This window comes from Siphateles boraxobius, unplaced genomic scaffold (assembly GCF_051911475.1).
Source record: "Siphateles boraxobius isolate OS27281-9 unplaced genomic scaffold, OSU_SipBor_1 77, whole genome shotgun sequence".
NCBI classification, from domain to species: domain Eukaryota; kingdom Metazoa; phylum Chordata; class Actinopteri; order Cypriniformes; family Leuciscidae; genus Siphateles; species Siphateles boraxobius.
In genome coordinates this window covers 3906402-3924507 of record NW_027509205.1, presented here as the reverse complement: position 1 = coordinate 3924507, position 18106 = coordinate 3906402, and the positions used below count along the sequence as shown (strand labels likewise).

The window sequence follows — 18106 nt, the reverse complement described above, 5'->3', positions numbered from 1 at the left end:
GAAGAGGGTAGAAGGTTTTAAATTTGACAAAACATCGGTTTTATTGCAAAATTTAGTCAGAGATTTTAATTTAGTCGACTGCTTTAAAAAAATGCATCAGGAGGAGGAGGGCTTCAAGAGGAGGGCTTCACCTGGTTCAGTGGTGATGGCACCAGAGCCTCTCGCATTGACTACATTTTTACACGGGACTGCTTGCCAACCGATGCTACATTATCCCCCCTCTTTTTTTCTGATCACATGATGCTATCCTGCACCCTTTCACTGGCCTCTGGTGTGACAGTAGGAGGAGGGCTGTGGAAGTTGAACTGCTCCCTGTTGGAGGATGAGGAAGTATTTAGTGAGTACAGGGAGCAGTTCAGCCGATGGCAGACCCTCCAAGACTTTTATGATTCACGTGCACAGTGGTGGGAAATGGTAAAGGAACGGACGAGACAGTTTTTTAAGAAAATAGGAAAGGAGAAAAAGAAAAAAGAAAAGAGACGCATGATGGGGTTGCAAAAACGACTACAGAGGTATTTTAATCTTTTAAAAATTGGGTTTGATTTTAGTGAAGAAATAAAAGAAGTAAAACAAGAAATGTCAGTTTTAGCCCAAATTCAAAGTAAAGGTGTCATTTTAAGGAGTAGAGAACAAGATATTGAAGAAAGGGAAAAGTGTACAAGATATTTTTTTAAAAAAATTATAACACGGGGAGGGGCTTTGACAACTTTGAAATCGGATGGGAGGGTGGTAAATGAAACAGAAGAGATTTTAAGAGGGGTGGAAAACTTTTATAGTGATTTATATGGCCTAAAACAAGTACACGACGATACCTTAATGGAAGTTTTAAATTTTTTAGACAAAAAGCTCCAGAGTCAATGTGCACTTTTAAGACAGGATTTTACGATTTTAGAAATACAAAAAGCTCTGAAAGGTTTTAAGCGTGGGAAGTCCCCAGGACTAGATGGACTACCACTTGAATTTTACTTGACCTTTGGGGACATTTTAGCACATGACTTACTGACTGTTTTTAAAGAATTTGACAATGTGAACAGACTTCCAGACAGCTTCAGAATAGGGATAGTGACGCTATTACATAAGAAAGGCGACAAGACTGACTTAAAGAATTGGCGACCCATCACTCTTTTAAACGTTGACTGCAAACTTTTTAGCAAAATTTTAGCCACGCGTATGTCGACAGTTTTAGCAGACGTAATCCACTTGGATCAAGCATGCGCCGTGCCCGGAAGGAAGATCACGGACAGCCTGGTACTGATCAGAGACGCCATCTGTTTTGCGAGAGACAGAAACATTCAGCTAGTAGTCCTAAATTTAGACTTTGAAAAGGCATTCGACCGTATCTCGCACCAGTTCCTGTTTAAGGTACTGGAAAAAATGGGGTTTCCTGGGAGGTTTATAGCCTGGGTGGGACTGCTGTACAACGAGCTGTCTAGCAGAATTTTGGTTAACGGGCATTTATCCAAAGCTGTAAAACTCCACAGCGGCGTCCGTCAGGGGTGTCCTTTATCTCCCCTTCTGTATGTGGCTTGTATTGAGCCACTGGCACAAATCTTGAGAAGGGATAAATGGATTAAAGGACTAGACATCCCAGGGACTGGTGGACTGACGGCGACCTGTGTTTTATATATGGATGACGTGACCCTTTTAGCGACTGACCTTTTATCAGTACGAAGAGCAATGGACTTGACTGACTGGTACGGTCGGGCCTCGGGCGCCAAGCTCAATAGGAGTAAGTCCGAGGCCCAGCTCTTCGGGCCGTGGGGGAACGTGGACACAGTTGGACTAGATTTGGATTTTAAAGACAATGATTTGAAAATTTTAGGTGTAAAATTTGACAGAGAGGGTGGAGGACAAGGAAACTGGACTGACATGTTAGGGAAAGTCAGGCAAAGACTGGGCTTTTGGGGACTGAGACAATTGACGTTTGAAGGCAAGATTTTAATTTTTAAAGCTGTGATTTTACCACTGATTTTACTTGTCTGTTCTGTTTTTAGTCCCCCAAGACGATTCCTGGCAAACCTGGAGAGGGCGGTATTTTATTTCCTGTGGGGGTCCAAGTGGGAACGACTAAAGAGGGAGGTCGTCAAAAAGAAAAAAGAGAATGGCGGGAAAGGCCTCCCAGACCCCCACCTGTTTTTAGGCAGCCGCTTTGCCGCCCTCCACATCCAGTACGCACTGACCCCATCCAGAGAACACAAGACAGGAGCCATGACCCGATTCTGGATGGGGTCATACCTAAGAACTTTGAAAATTTTACCCATTGATCTTAAAAGTCCTGTGTCTTTTAATTTGTCAAAAGAGCATAGTTTTATTAAGAAATTTTTAAAGAAATATCTTTTAGAGACAAATGATGCCACCATTTTAACTAACCATAAGTCTCTTATCTCTCTTGTGCAGGATCGAGAATCGGTGAGCCCGGTTCCAGGCCTCACACTAGGTGAGGCCAAAGATGTTTGGAGGAACGCAGCCCACCCAGCTCTCCAGAACAGGCTTAAAGACTTGTCGTGGATGGTGGCTCATGAGATCCTCCCGGTCAGGGCGGTTATGCACTCCAGAGGCATGGCCAAAAACTCCACCTGCCCACGGTCCGGATGTGGTTCCCCGGAGACCGTTCGACATCTGCTCTGGGAGTGCGGCGCTGCGCGGGACCTGTGGGCCAAGACCGGCCCCCTGTTTTTCCCGTGCCTGCCAGCGGGTGGGGCCCAGGTGGACTACAAGCTCGCCATCCTGGGGGTGGGTCAGGGCTTGAAGGAGCTGACACAACCAAAATTTTCCTCGCTCTGGCTCACCCTAAACGTGATCAAGGATGCCATCTGGGTCACCAGAAATCTGCTGGTGGGGAAACGCGTGACGGTCCCCCTCCACGCGTGCGAGCAGAAAATAAGATCAACGCTGCAGGGTGGGCCGCACGTCGTTATTCGGATGGGGGGGCCGGGGTCACACGTAGAAGGTCCCGGCCGCCACCGACCCTGGCCGCCCGTAGATGCACCCTCACCACACCGGCTACGGGAACAGCGGGCCAGCGGGCCGGAGGAGAGGGGATCTCCGCTGGGCACCAGAAGCGGGGAGTCTGGGGCCTGTTCTGGAGACCTGGAGTGAATGGACAATCTTGATAGGGACTCACCCTCGATCCTTTACAAGAGATGTTTTATTTGGCAAGTTTTATTGTTTTATTGTTTTTATGTTTTATTCCTATTTATTTTAATCCATTTACGTTTCCTTTAATACAACTCAAATATTAACATACATGGACTTTTACACAACACACAATCAATAATTGATTTTTAACTATAAAGTGTGTCTTTTTTATTTGTTTTTGTTGTTTTAAGATGTGTAAATAAATACTTGATTTATAAAAAAAATGTAAATGGAAAACATGGAATGAAAACCTGTGACAATAAAACTTTTTCGAAAGAAAAAAAATCTGTTCTTATCAGTTTAATATCTGATACGTGCCCTACCCGGGCACCATATATTAAATTGATTTTTGGAACTGGGAGATGGAAGAGGGGCTTGCTCCGTCCACTCCACGCATCGACCCGGTATTGCAGTACTTCTGGGAACGGTGCACCCCCAAAAACTGTGTTCAATGAAAGAGATGTTTTAGTCTTGTGTGGCAGCAGGTGTTAATGGAAGTAACGTATATTGCTGTGTATGGGTGCTTTAAAGGTGTTGTAGGTGATCATATGCTATACAGGTAATGGTGGTGTGAGAGGGAAAAAAAAACAACAACTCTGTTCTTATCTCGTTTAACATCTGATTCGTCCACTATCCGGTGACCGCGTATGAAATTGATTTTTGGCTCATGGATCCGGAGCATGAAAACAACATCATCCACAACAACAACAGCAAAAGAGCCCGACTCTGCAGGTTTTTGATGTCTCTCTCTTATCTCTTGGAGTTTTTACGAATGAGCTGATGAGTTGAATCAGGTGTGTGTTTGATTGTCCGACCGTTGGTGAGGATTGCGGAGAGGGACACGGTGCCTCTGACGGGAGGCCTGGGAATTCATATTTACCTGGCAGGGGAGACACCATGATCAGGAAGGTGGTTCACCCAGGGCGAGGCTCGGCCATTGCACTCCGGTTGTGCTGACCCCTGCGAATTCCCCAAATGTGGGAATCTCGACTGCATAATTTATGGTAGTGGGGGACTGCGTTCGCGCTCTCCCCTGGACACACTGGTTAAAAGAGCAGATTGTTCGAGTTCCTCTTCTTCTGGTAGTTAGCGACCTAGGAAGTCCAGGGAATTGAACTGCAGTGGTTGATCGAGAGATGTAAAACTCTCAACCTAGGACCAGTCTGCAAAAGTAGGGCTGTTTTTTAGTTTTTTTTTTCATCATTCTTCAAATAATCTCCATTATTCAACCAGCGCTTTTATTGGCAGCAGTGGTCCTAGAAGCAAAGTTGTTCCGAATGAGGAGTTCTATCATGTGGTATGAATACCTTGTGCATGTGTGAAAAATCACCTGACATACAGTCGCCTATGGCCGTATTCATGTTGTTGTTTTTACTGTTTACAGCGCCACCAAGTGGCCAGTCGCCACATCCCTTTTCACCTGAGCACAGGCTGAGCCCGTGCACAGGTGTACCGACTTGGGTGTAATTGTCTCATTCCGTTGGAGAGTTATGGCCATTTAAGTAAAGCCCGCCTCGCCCACTCCCAACGTTTTGGCGTCCCGTCGCCAACGTGAATCGAAATTCCGACTTTTTTCCCCATCGCTGTCGGCAATCAGACTCCAGGGAATCTTTCTGCACCGGTTTGGGTCAGATCGGGCGAAAGACCTAGGACTAGTGTGCAAAAGTAGCTTTTTCACAAAATCCCAAATACCCGAAAATCTCGCCAGCGCAACCATCGAATCCGAGGCCTGCGTCTTGTTCGGCCCGAGCCAAGGATTCCGGTGATGTAAGACACTTGGGTCTGCGACGGACGGTTCAGGAGTTACGAGGCATTTCGTACTTCTGATCGCTGCAGCGCCACCTTGGGGCCGATTGGGCCGAGCCTTGGTGATGTTGTAGACCGGGCGGGTACTACCATCCCTCAAGAGTTTCAAGTCTCTACGACGTACGCTTTGGTCTGCCCGCTCACTTTTAGGGCAGAATGTTTGTTGGTCCAAAATCCCAGGTTGCACTCCAAAGTGTCGTATTGTGCGCTCTGCTGTGATCCATTTTCGGTGTCAACAGTCAAGCTGAGCTTGTATTGCTGTGAGCTGAGCTTGTTTGCTGGCGACCTTTAGACCCTCTCGCCACGGCCCAGGTGGGCGTGGCCTTTGACGGCTCCCCCGCCTCTGCGTCATTGTGTCATCGCTTCTCGGCCTTTTGGCTAAGATCAAGTGTAGTATCTGTTCTTATCAGTTTAATATCTGATACGTGCCCTACCCGGGCACCATATATTAAATTGATTTTTGGAACTGGGAGATGGAAGAGGGGCTTGCTCCGTCCACTCCACGCATCGACCCGGTATTGCAGTACTTCTGGGAACGGTGCACCCCCAAAAACTGTGTTCAATGAAAGAGATGTTTTAGTCTTGTGTGGCAGCAGGTGTTAATGGAAGTAACGTATATTGCTGTGTATGGGTGCTTTAAAGGTGTTGTAGGTGATCATATGCTATACAGGTAATGGTGGTGTGAGAGGGAAAAAAAAACAACAACTCTGTTCTTATCTCGTTTAACATCTGATTCGTCCACTATCCGGTGACCGCGTATGAAATTGATTTTTGGCTCATGGATCCGGAGCATGAAAACAACATCATCCACAACAACAACGGCAAAAGAGCCCGACTCTGCAGGTTTTTGATGTCTCTCTCTTATCTCTTGGAGTTTTTACGAATGAGCTGATGAGTTGAATCAGGTGTGTGTTTGATTGTCCGACCGTTGGTGAGGATTGCGGAGAGGGACACGGTGCCTCTGACGGGAGGCCTGGGAATTCATACTTACCTGGCAGGGGAGACACCATGATCAGGAAGGTGGTTCACCCAGGGCGAGGCTCGGCCATTGCACTCCGGTTGTGCTGACCCCTGCGAATTCCCCAAATGTGGGAATCTCGACTGCATAATTTATGGTAGTGGGGGACTGCGTTCGCGCTCTCCCCTGGACACACTGGTTAAAAGAGCACATTGTTCGAGTTCCTCTTCTTCTGGTAGTTAACGACCTAGGAAGTCCAGGGAATTGAACTGCAGTGGTTGATCGAGAGATGTAAAACTCTCAACCTAGGACCAGTCTGCAAAAGTAGGGCTGTTTTTTAGTTTTTTTTTTCATCATTCTTCAAATAATCTCCATTATTCAACCAGCGCTTTTATTGGCAGCAGTGGTCCTAGAAGCAAAGTTGTTCCGAATGAGGAGTTCTATCATGTGGTATGAATACCTTGTGCATGTGTGAAAAATCACCTGACATACAGTCGCCTATGGCCGTATTCATGTTGTTGTTTTTACTGTTTACAGCGCCACCAAGTGGCCAGTCGCCACATCCCTTTTCACCTGAGCACAGGCTGAGCCCGTGCACAGGTGTACCGACTTGGGTGTAATTGTCTCATTCCGTTGGAGAGTTATGGCCATTTAAGTAAAGCCCGCCTCGCCCACTCCCAACGTTTTGGCGTCCCGTCGCCAACGTGAATCGAAATTCCGACTTTTTTCCCCATCGCTGTCGGCAATCAGACTCCAGGGAATCTTTCTGCACCGGTTTGGGTCAGATCGGGCGAAAGACCTAGGACTAGTGTACAAAAGTAGCTTTTTCACAAAATCCCAAATACCCGAAAATCTCGCCAGCGCAACCATCGAATCCGAGGCCTGCGTCTTGTTCGGCCCGAGCCAAGGATTCCGGTGATGTAAGACACTTGGGTCTGCGACGGACGGTTCAGGAGTTACGAGGCATTTCGTACTTCTGATCGCTGCAGCGCCACCTTGGGGCCGATTGGGCCGAGCCTTGGTGATGTTGTAGACCGGGCGGGTACTACCATCCCTCAAGAGTTTCAAGTCTCTACGACGTACGCTTTGGTCTGCCCGCTCACTTTTAGGGCAGAATGTTTGTTGGTCCAAAATCCCAGGTTGCACTCCAAAGTGTCGTGTTGTGCGCTCTGCTGTGATCCATTTTCGGTGTCAACAGTCAAGCTGAGCTTGTATTGCTGTGAGCTGAGCTTGTTTGCTGGCGACCTTTAGACCCTCTCGCCACGGCCCAGGTGGGCGTGGCCTTTGACGCTTCTCGGCCTTTTGGCTAAGATCAAGTATCTGGTCGTCAGGTGGAGTTGCGATCGCCTCTCGGAGGTTTCCTGGCTCGAGATCGCTTGTGTCCCGGGCCCTACACCTTTCGGGAGGTAAATTGAACTTGCTGCTTTCTATTTTACAGATTTAAGGTAAGACCTTTTTTTATCCTTTTATCTTGTTATTTATTTATTTATTTATTCATTGTATAGTTTCAAACCTTTTAGGCTGTCGGTGCCTCTATCATGTCGGCTGCCCGTGCCGGTGTGCGGAGGCACCACAGCGTGCGTTTTATATTCAGAGAGGTTGAGGGGAAGCTCCTGGGTATGTCCCGTATGGATTTTTCCAGGAAGCTGATCCAAAAGACCTTACATTTTAAGCCAGATGACTTGAATTGTTTGATGACTCTGCCCCTAAACAAGGGATTTGATTTGAGCTTCAAGACTGCTTCCCTTCTTAATGATTTTTGGCAAAGGTTTGAAACTGTTAAGGCCCAGTTCTCCATGTTCACGGTGGAGAAACTTTCTGATAACACACTTAAAACTGTGATTGTTAGGATGTTTAACGAAACAGTGACTGGAGATGATATTTGTGTCTGGCTGGGTAGATTTTGCACTGTTAGAAATCAGCCTGTCAAAGTGCTAGATGAGGATGGCATTTGGAATTGCTCCTGGCGGATTCCCATCAAACAATGGGAAGACGCTGGGGGCTACCAGGGCCTGAAACATCTGCCTTCTATGATTGTGCTGGGAGAAAACAGAGGCTACATACACTATCAAGGGATGCCCAAGCTGTGTAGGAAATGTGGAAGAGTTGGGCATCTTGCCGAGGCATGCCAAGAATTAGTATGTGGGAAGTGTAAAGAAATTGGTCACAGTTTTGAAATATGTACCAATGGCAGGCGGTGCAATCTTTGTGGAGAATCAACCCATCTCTACAGAGACTGCCCAAAAAGTTTTGCCAACAAGCTAAAAATGGCCGCCCCACAAGCACACCAAACAAAAGAACAAAGGAAGGAGGAGGCGGTCCCTGAGGTTTTGGCGGGAATTTCAAATCTCCTGCCAACCTCAGGGATTGGGCTAGAGGGAGCAAGTGGGGCGGCCACAGGGGCGGAGTCAAACATTCAAACTGAAAGGAAAGCCACCACGAATGAATTGAAAGCCACCATAATTGTGAAAGATAAGGAAGGAGAGGAGACAGAGGAAGAAACGGTGTCCTCTTTAGAAACAGTTCCGGATGCATTTTCAGAAACCAGTGGGAGCGAAACTGAGCTTTCACTCCCAAATGCTCAGGTGCAAAAAAGGCCTGCGGGATCTCCTCTGTTTGATACAGAGGAGAAAAAGCCTAGGGCAGCACATCATTCGGATAGTTCCGATCCGGAAGATCCGGAACGTATGTGGCCCCTAGATTCCCCAAATGCGGTATCCTTTTTGCACGTAAAGCTAAGAACATCATCACCGAAAGAGCTGCAAGAGGCTTTCTCTGTAGCCCCGGAGGTGGTAAGCATTTGCCTTCCTGACCCCAGTCCATCTGGGAGGAGGGAAAGGCAATTGCAACAAGAGATCACATGATTTTAATGATTTTATTGTAGTCTTTTATTTTCTTCTGTTTTAAATGTCTCATACCTTTTTAACCTTACTGCTCATGGCCCTCACCATCTCAACCATCAATGTAAGAAGTGTGAGGTCCACCATACGAGCACAGAGCATTTTATCCTTTTTAAATACTTGTAAATCAGATGTGTTTTTAATACAAGAGTGTGCTTTGCCCTTTTTAAATAGGTACACCAAGATGGAAGAACTGTGGCCCCCTGGTCCCTCCATATGGAGTGGATCAAACCAAAATAAAAATGACGGTGTTGCTATTTTAATTAAAAATCCCAATATCTTGGTGAAGGGCAGCACAGTGGTGAGGGAAGGGCGGGCTCTTTTAGCGAATCTGACTTTTTTAGGTAGAGATTTAAATGTTCTTAATGTGTATGGTTTTACAGGTAAAAATGAAAGGTATGAGCTTCTAGAAGACTTGCAGTCCCACATGTTAGGTAGGGTTCCCCTAGTGGTGGCAGGGGATTTTAACTGTGTTTTATCAAAAAAAGATAGGAAGAGGGTAGGAGAGGATTTTAAGGTCGATAAGACAACGGTTTTATTACAGGGCCTAGTGAGAGATTTTAAATTAGTCGACTGTTTTAAAAATGTGCATCAAAGAGAGGAGGGCTACACTTGGTTCAGTAGTGACGGCTCCAGAGCCTCTCGCATCGACTATATTTTTACAAGAGATTGCCCGCCAACCGATGCTACAGTGACCCCCCTCTTCTTTTCTGACCACTTAATGCTGTCTTCCACCCTTTCACTGCCCACGGGTGTGACGGTAGGGGGAGGGCTGTGGAAGCTGAACTGCTCCCTTTTAGAAGACGAGGATGTAGTAAAGGAATATAGGGAGCAGTTCAGCCAATGGCAGACCCTCCAAGACTTTTACGATACACATGCACAGTGGTGGGAGATGGTAAAGGACCGGACAAGACAGTTTTTTATGAAAGTAGGAAGGGACAAGAAGAATAGGGAAAAGACATACATGATGGGGCTGCAAAAAAGACTACAAAGATATTTTAATCTTTTTAACAATGGCTTTGATTTTAATGATGAAATGAAAGAGGTCAAAAAAGAAATGTCAGTTTTATCCAGTTTTCAAAGTAAAGGGGTTATTTTAAGAAGTAAAGAGAGAGATATAGAAGAAGGTGAAAAATGTACTAGGTATTTTTTTAAAAAGATATTAACAAGGGGAGGGGCTATGACCAGTGTAAAAGTAGAAGGGAGGGAAGTAAAAACAACACATGAAATTTTAAAAGGGTTTGAGCATTTTTACCAGGAGTTATATAGTCCAAAAGAAGTACATGAAACCACTCTAAAGGAAGTTCTAAATTTTTTAGTCAAGAAAGTAAATAGCCCAAATGAGCTTTTAACCCAAGATTTTACCATTTTAGAAACACAAAAAGCACTCAAAGGTTTTAAGAGGGGTAAATCCCCAGGGGCAGATGGACTCCCCCTGGAGTTTTATCTTACCTTTTGGGATATTTTAGCTCACGAATTACTGACTATTTTTAAAGACTTTGAGACCCTTGACAGACTTCCGGACAGTTTTAGAAAAGGGATAGTCTCTTTACTTTACAAAAAAGGTGACCGGACTGACTTAAAAAATTGGAGACCTATTACGCTTTTAAATTTTGATTGCAAACTTTTTAGTAAAGTTTTAACTACACGCATGTCGACCGTTTTAGAGGACGTAATCCACCCGGATCAAGCTTGTGCTGTGCCCAGAAGAAAGATAACAGACAGCCTAGTTCTGATTAGAGATGCCATCTGTTATGCGAGAGACAGAAACATTCGGCTTGTAGCCCTAAATTTAGATTTCGAAAAAGCTTTTGACCGGGTCTCGCACCAGTACCTCTTTCAGGTACTGCAAAAAATGGGTTTTCCAGAGAGGTTTATAGCTTGGGTGGGACTGCTGTATAAGGGCTTGGTCAGCAAAATTCTTGTAAATGGGCATCTTTCCAAAGCTGTAAATATCCACAGCGGCGTCCGTCAGGGGTGTCCTTTATCTCCCCTTCTGTATGTGGCTTGTATTGAGCCACTGGCACAGATCTTGAGAAGGGATACATGGATAAAAGGACTAGACATACCTGGGACCGGTGGACTGACAGCAACGTGTGTTTTATATATGGACGACATCACTCTTTTAGCCACGGACATTTTATCCATACGAAGAGCAATGGACTTGACTGACTGGTACGGTCGGGCCTCGGGCGCTAAACTCAACAGAAGCAAGTCCGAGGCCCTGCTCTTCGGACCGTGGGACGAGACCGACACAGATGGACTCGATATAGATTTTAAAGACACGGATTTCAAGATTTTAGGAGTTAAATTTGACAAGGAAGGGGGTGGACGTGAAAACTGGACTGACTTGCTAGGGAAAGTTAGGAAAAGACTGGGGTTCTGGGGACTACGACAGATGACTTTGGAAGGTAAAGTTTTAGTTTTTAAAGCCGTCATTTTACCTCTAATGTCACTTGTTTGTTCTGTTTTTATCCCACCTAGGAAATTCCTGAGGAACCTAGAGAGAGCGGTGTTTTATTTCCTGTGGGGGTCCAAGTGGGAAAGATTGAAGAGGGAGGTGGTCAAGAAAAGACCAGAAAATGGTGGAAAAGGCCTCCCAGACCCCCACCTGTTTTTAGGCAGCCGTTTTACCGCCCTGCACCTAAGATACGCCGTGACCCCATCCAAAGAAAACAAGACCGCAGCCTTTGCACGATTTTGGATGGGGTCTTATTTAAGATTTTTAAAACTTTTACCAGTTGATTTGACGACCCCTGTGTCTTTTAACCTCCCAAAAGAATACGGTTTTATTAAGAAGTTTTTAAAGAAGCATGTTTTAGAGGATTTAGATGTCACAGTTTTAACTAATCACAAGGCTCTTGTCTCTTCTGTGCAGGACCGGGAATCAGTGAGTCCAATCCCAGGCCTCACCCTTGGTGAGGCAAATCAAACATGGAAAAACGCGGCCCACCCTGCTCTCCGGAACGGGCATAAGGACTTAGCGTGGATGGTGGCCCATGAGATCCTCCCGGTCAGGGCGGTTATGCACTCCAGAGGCATGGCCAAAGACTCAACCTGCCCACGGTCCGGGTGTAATTGCCCGGAGACCGTGCGGCATCTGCTCTGGGAGTGCCGTGCTGCGCGGGACCTGTGGACCAGGACCAGCCCCATGGTTTTCCCGTGCCTGCCAGCGGGTGGGGTCCGGATGGAATACAAGCTCGCCATCCTGGGGGTGGGTCAGGGCTTGAAGGAGATGACATCGAAACAGTTTACCTCGCTCTGGCTCACCCTCAACCATATCAAGGATGCCATCTGGACCACCAGAAACCTGCTGGTGGGGAAACGCGTTACGGTGCCCCTCCACGCGTGCGAGCAACTTGTAAGATCAACGCTGCAGGAGGCGCCGGACGTCGTTATTCGGATGGGGGGGCTGCGGTCGCACGAAAGAGGTCCCGGCCACCGCCGTACCTGGCCGCCCGTAGATGCACCCTCACCAACGCCGGCTACGGGAACAGCGGGCCAGCGGGCCGGAGGGAGGGGACCTCCGCTGGGCACTGGAAGTGCTGGGCCGGTTGCCTGTTCCGGAGAGAGGAGTGAAGGGAAATCTTGATAAGGACTCACCCCGGTCCTGCACAAAAGATGACTTCCCTTTTTAGCATTTTATATTTATTTTATGATTGATTTTTATCTTCTAAAGATGGTTTTTGAAACATTCTAACAACAACAGCACCAACAAGACTCTTGAAAACACACATGGACTTTACAAACAAAACACAAGCACAAAGACTTTTAACAAACATGCATACATACATACACAAATTTTGTTTTCTTAAATGATTCCACCGTGGTTTTTAATTAAAAAATGTAATGTCTTTGTAAGTTGTATGTTGTGAAAACTGTGACAATAAAACTTTTCGAAAGAAAAAAATCTGTTCTTATCAGTTTAATATCTGATACGTGCCCTACCCGGGCACCATATATTAAATTGATTTTTGGAACTGGGAGATGGAAGAGGGGCTTGCTCCGTCCACTCCACGCATCGACCCGGTATTGCAGTACTTCTGGGAACGGTGCACCCCCAAAAACTGTGTTCAATGAAAGAGATGTTTTAGTCTTGTGTGGCAGCAGGTGTTAATGGAAGTAACGTATATTGCTGTGTATGGGTGCTTTAAAGGTGTTGTAGGTGATCATATGCTATACAGGTAATGGTGGTGTGAGAGGGAAAAAAAAACAACAACTCTGTTCTTATCTCGTTTAACATCTGATTCGTCCACTATCCGGTGACCGCGTATGAAATTGATTTTTGGCTCATGGATCCGGAGCATGAAAACAACATCATCCACAACAACAACAGCAAAAGAGCCCGACTCTGCAGGTTTTTGATGTCTCTCTCTTATCTCTTGGAGTTTTTACGAATGAGCTGATGAGTTGAATCAGGTGTGTGTTTGATTGTCCGACCGTTGGTGAGGATTGCGGAGAGGGACACGGTGCCTCTGACGGGAGGCCTGGGAATTCATACTTACCTGGCAGGGGAGACACCATGATCAGGAAGGTGGTTCACCCAGGGCGAGGCTCGGCCATTGCACTCCGGTTGTGCTGACCCCTGCGAATTCCCCAAATGTGGGAATCTCGACTGCATAATTTATGGTAGTGGGGGACTGCGTTCGCGCTCTCCCCTGGACACACTGGTTAAAAGAGCAGATTGTTCGAGTTCCTCTTCTTCTGGTAGTTAACGACCTAGGAAGTCCAGGGAATTGAACTGCAGTGGTTGATCGAGAGATGTAAAACTCTCAACCTAGGACCAGTCTGCAAAGGTAGGGCTGTTTTTTAGTTTTTTTTTTCATCATTCTTCAAATAATCTCCATTATTCAACCAGCGCTTTTATTGGCAGCAGTGGTCCTAGAAGCAAAGTTGTTCCGAATGAGGAGTTCTATCATGTGGTATGAATACCTTGTGCATGTGTGAAAAATCACCTGACATACAGTCGCCTATGGCCGTATTCATGTTGTTGTTTTTACTGTTTACAGCGCCACCAAGTGGCCAGTCGCCACATCCCTTTTCACCTGAGCACAGGCTGAGCCCGTGCACAGGTGTACCGACTTGGGTGTAATTGTCTCATTCCGTTGGAGAGTTATGGCCATTTAAGTAAAGCCCGCCTCGCCCACTCCCAACGTTTTGGCGTCCCGTCGCCAACGTGAATCGAAATTCCGACTTTTTTCCCCATCGCTGTCGGCAATCAGACTCCAGGGAATCTTTCTGCACCGGTTTGGGTCAGATCGGGCGAAAGACCTAGGACTAGTGTGCAAAAGTAGCTTTTTCACAAAATCCCAAATACCCGAAAATCTCGCCAGCGCAACCATCGAATCCGAGGCCTGCGTCTTGTTCGGCCCGAGCCAAGGATTCCGGTGATGTAAGACACTTGGGTCTGCGACGGACGGTTCAGGAGTTACGAGGCATTTCGTACTTCTGATCGCTGCAGCGCCACCTTGGGGCCGATTGGGCCGAGCCTTGGTGATGTTGTAGACCGGGCGGGTACTACCATCCCTCAAGAGTTTCAAGTCTCTACGACGTACGCTTTGGTCTGCCCGCTCACTTTTAGGGCAGAATGTTTGTTGGTCCAAAATCCCAGGTTGCACTCCAAAGTGTCGTGTTGTGCGCTCTGCTGTGATCCATTTTCGGTGTCAACAGTCAAGCTGAGCTTGTATTGCTGTGAGCTGAGCTTGTTTGTTGGCGACCTTTAGACCCTCTCGCCACGGCCCAGGTGGGCGTGGCCTTTGACGGCTGCCCCGCCTCTGCGTCATTGTGTCATCGCTTCTCGGCCTTTTGGCTAAGATCAAGTGTCTGGTCCTAAGGTAGAGACAGCGATCGCCTCTTGTTGGACTTGGTCTCGTGTGTTGCTTGTCACACGGGACACACACCCTTCAGGAGGTACATTGACAAGCGGCTTTTAATTGACGACTCGTTCTACGAGGAATCTTCTGGTTTTAAGGTAAGCAGGTTTTAATTTATTTATTGTATATTTATTGTTGGGTTTTAGCCGCAGCAGGCTAGTGGTGCCTCCAACATGTCGGCTGCTCGTGCCGGCATGAGGAGGCACCACAGCGTGCGTTTTAAATTTAAACCAAAAGAGGATGGCACTCTCCGGGTCATGTCCAGGCTGGACTTTTCTAGGAAGTGCATCCAACAGTTACTCGGTTTTAAGGTTGTGGACATAAACTGCCTGTTGACTCTGCCCCTGAATCATGGCTTTGATGTAAGTTTTGCTTCTGCTTCCTTGCTAAGTACTTTTTGGACTCGATTTGAAATGTGTAAAGCCAATTTCTCCATGTTCACTGTGGAAAAACTGACTGATAATTCACTGAAAGTTGTGATTGTCAGGATGTTTAATGAAACAGTTAGTGGAGAAGATATTTCTGTATGGTTGGCAAGATATTGCTCTATTCGTGGACAACCAGTCAAGGTTTTAGATGAAGACGGTATCTGGAGCTGTGCGTGGAGAGTGCCCATTAAACAATGGGCAGATCCCAACAGCTACCATGGCCTGAGTCAAATACCTTCTATGATTGTGTTGGGAGAGAATAGAGGCTACATCCATTACCAAGGGATGCCCAAGCTATGCCGCAAGTGTGGCAAACTTGGACATCTCGCCGAGGCATGCCAAGAAGTAGTGTGTAGGAAGTGCAGAGAAATTGGGCACATTTTTGAAGAGTGCCAAAATGGCAGAAAGTGCAACCTCTGTGGAGAATCATCCCATCTCTACAGAGACTGCCCTAAAAGTTTTGCCAACAAGTTAAAAAGCAACAAAATGGCCGCCCCACCCAAAGAACAAACAATTGAGGAGGCGGGCCCCGAGGTTTCGGCGGGAAATTCAAACCCCCAGCCAGCCTCAGGGATTGGACAGGAAGGAGGAAGTGGGGCGGCCACAGGGGCGGAGTCAATTCTGGCAGTTGGTGAGGGGGAGGAAGCCAATCCTCAAAATGAAATTGAAAAAGAAGACAGTATGGAGGATGAAGAGGAGGAAATGGCTTCCTCCCTAGTAACCGTGTCTGAGGTTAGTGTGTCCACGAGTGGGAGTGAAACAGATGTTTCGCTCCCCAATGCTCAAGTGCAGAAAAGAACTGCGAGATCTCCTCTGGTTCAAACAGAGGAGAAAAAGCTGCGGGTAGCGCATCGGCTAGATAGTTCCCCCATGGAAGATCTAGACCGTATGTGGCCCGCAGAATCTCCTAATGAAGTCTCTTTTCTGCATTTCAAGCTAAGAACATCATCGCCAAAGGATTCGCAAGAGGCCTTCTCTGCGAGCCCTGAGGCGTCAAGCACTTGCCCCCCTGATCCCAGCTCATCTGGGGAAAAGGGAAGGCAAGTGCAACAAGAAATAACATGATTTTAATTATATCTCTGTAGTCCCTTGGTTGCTTTTAAATGTCTCACACCCTTTTAACCATACTGCTCATGGCTCTCACTATCTCCACAATCAATGTGAGAAGTGTGAAGAGCAATATACGAGCACAGAGTGTGTTATCCTTTTTAAAATCTTTTAAGTCAGATGTGTTTTTATTGCAAGAATGTGGTCTGCCTTTTTTAACAAATTACAGGAAGTGGGAGACGATTTGGACCCCAGGACTTTCCATCTGGAGTGGGTCCAATTTTAACAAAAATGACGGTGTTGCTATTTTAATAAAAAATCCCCATGTTTTGGTGAAGGGCAGCACTGTGGTGAGGGATGGGCGGGCAATTTTAGCTAATCTGACTTTTTTAGGTAAGGATTTTAACATTTTAAATGTGTATGGTTTTACAGGTAAAAACAACAGGTATGAGCTTTTAGAAGACCTGCAGCCCCACATGCTCGGGAGGGCTCCCCTAGTGGTAGCAGGGGATTTTAATTGTGTTTTATCAAGACAGGATAGAAAGAGGGTAGGAGAGGATTTTAAGGTCGACAAGACATCGGTTTTATTACAAAATATAGTCAAAGATTTTAAGTTAGTTGACTGCTTTAAAACAATGCATCAAAGAGAGGAGGGCTTCACCTGGTTCAGTGGTGATGGCGCCAGAGCCTCTCGAATTGACTATGTTTTTACAAGGGACTGCCCGCCGACCGATGCTACATTGAGCCCCCTCTTCTTTTCTGATCACATGATGCTCTCCTGCACCCTTTCACTACCCACGGGTGTGACCGTAGGGGGAGGGCTGTGGAAGCTGAACTGCTCCCTATTAGAGGATGAGGAAGTGATTAGTGAATATAGGGAGCAGTTCAGCCAATGGCAGACCCTCCAAGACTTTTTCGACTCACGTGCACAGTGGTGGGAGATGGTGAAACAAAGGACAGGACGGTTTTTTAAACAAATTGGAAAAGAAAAAAAGAATAAAGAAAAAAGACGCATGATGGGGCTGCAAAAAAGACTGCAGAGATATTTTAACCTTTTAAACAGTGGATTGGATTTTACAGAAGAAATTAAAGAAGTAAAGAAAGAAATGTCAGATTTGTCCGAAACAAAGACTAAAGGTGTCATTTTAAGATGTAAGGAGAGAGAAATAGAAGAAGGGGAAAAGTGTACTAGATATTTTTTTAAAAAGACAATAACACGGGGAGGGTCAATTAATACTTTAAAAACTTTTACAGGTGGGGAGGTAAATACAACAGATCTGATTTTAGGGGAAATTGAAAGTTTTTACAATAATTTATACAGCACTAAAGAGGTACACAATGGCATCTTAGAGGAAGTTTTAGGGTTTTTAGACAAAAAGGTAAAGAGTCCAGATGTGCTTTTATCCCAAGATTTTACTCTTTTAGAAATGCACAAAGCGCTAAAAGGTTTTAAAAAGGGGAAGTCCCCAGGCTTGGATGGACTCCCCTTTGAGTTTTATCTGACTTTCTGGGACATTTTAGCACACGACTTATTGACAGTTTTTAAAGAACTTGAGACTCTTGACAGACTTCCAGACAGCTTTAGAGTAGGGATAGTTACATTACTATACAAAAAAGGGGACAAGACTGACCTGAGAAACTGGCGACCAATCACTCTTTTAAATTATGATTGTAAACTTTTTAGTAAGATTTTAGCTACACGTATGTCGACTGTTTTAGAGGACGTAATCCACCTGGATCAAGCATGCGCTGTGCCCGGCAGGAAGATCACGGACAGCCTGGTACTGATCAGAGACGCCATCTGTTTTGCGAGAGACAGAAACATTCGGCTAGTAGTCCTAAATTTAGATTTCGAAAAAGCCTTTGATCGCGTCTCGCACCAGTACCTGTTCCAGGTACTGGAAAAAATGGGGTTTCCTGGGAGGTTTATAGCCTGGGTGGGACTGCTGTACAACG

At 46.1% G+C, this 18106-nt stretch overlaps 4 non-coding genes and 2 pseudogenes across 4 annotated transcripts; all 6 read left to right on the top strand.

Moving 5' to 3' along the window:
* The first annotated feature begins 3399 nt into the window (after nucleotides 1–3399).
* On the top strand, nucleotides 3400–3576 carry LOC143727302 (U2 spliceosomal RNA; annotated as a pseudogene).
* A 434-nt stretch (nucleotides 3577–4010) lies between these two features.
* On the top strand, nucleotides 4011–4174 carry LOC143726893 (U1 spliceosomal RNA). The gene has a single exon (XR_013199117.1). It is a non-coding gene; the product is annotated as a U1 spliceosomal RNA (small nuclear RNA).
* A 1128-nt stretch (nucleotides 4175–5302) lies between these two features.
* Nucleotides 5303–5493, top strand: LOC143727045 (U2 spliceosomal RNA). The gene has a single exon (XR_013199256.1). It is a non-coding gene; the product is annotated as a U2 spliceosomal RNA (small nuclear RNA).
* Nucleotides 5494–5927: 434 nt separating this feature from the next.
* Nucleotides 5928–6091, top strand: LOC143726576 (U1 spliceosomal RNA). The gene has a single exon (XR_013198818.1). It is a non-coding gene; the product is annotated as a U1 spliceosomal RNA (small nuclear RNA).
* A 6599-nt stretch (nucleotides 6092–12690) lies between these two features.
* On the top strand, nucleotides 12691–12865 carry LOC143727316 (U2 spliceosomal RNA; annotated as a pseudogene).
* Nucleotides 12866–13299: 434 nt separating this feature from the next.
* LOC143726575 (U1 spliceosomal RNA) lies at nucleotides 13300–13463 on the top strand. Its single transcript, XR_013198817.1, has one exon. It is a non-coding gene; the product is annotated as a U1 spliceosomal RNA (small nuclear RNA).
* The last annotated feature ends 4643 nt before the right edge of the window (nucleotides 13464–18106 follow it).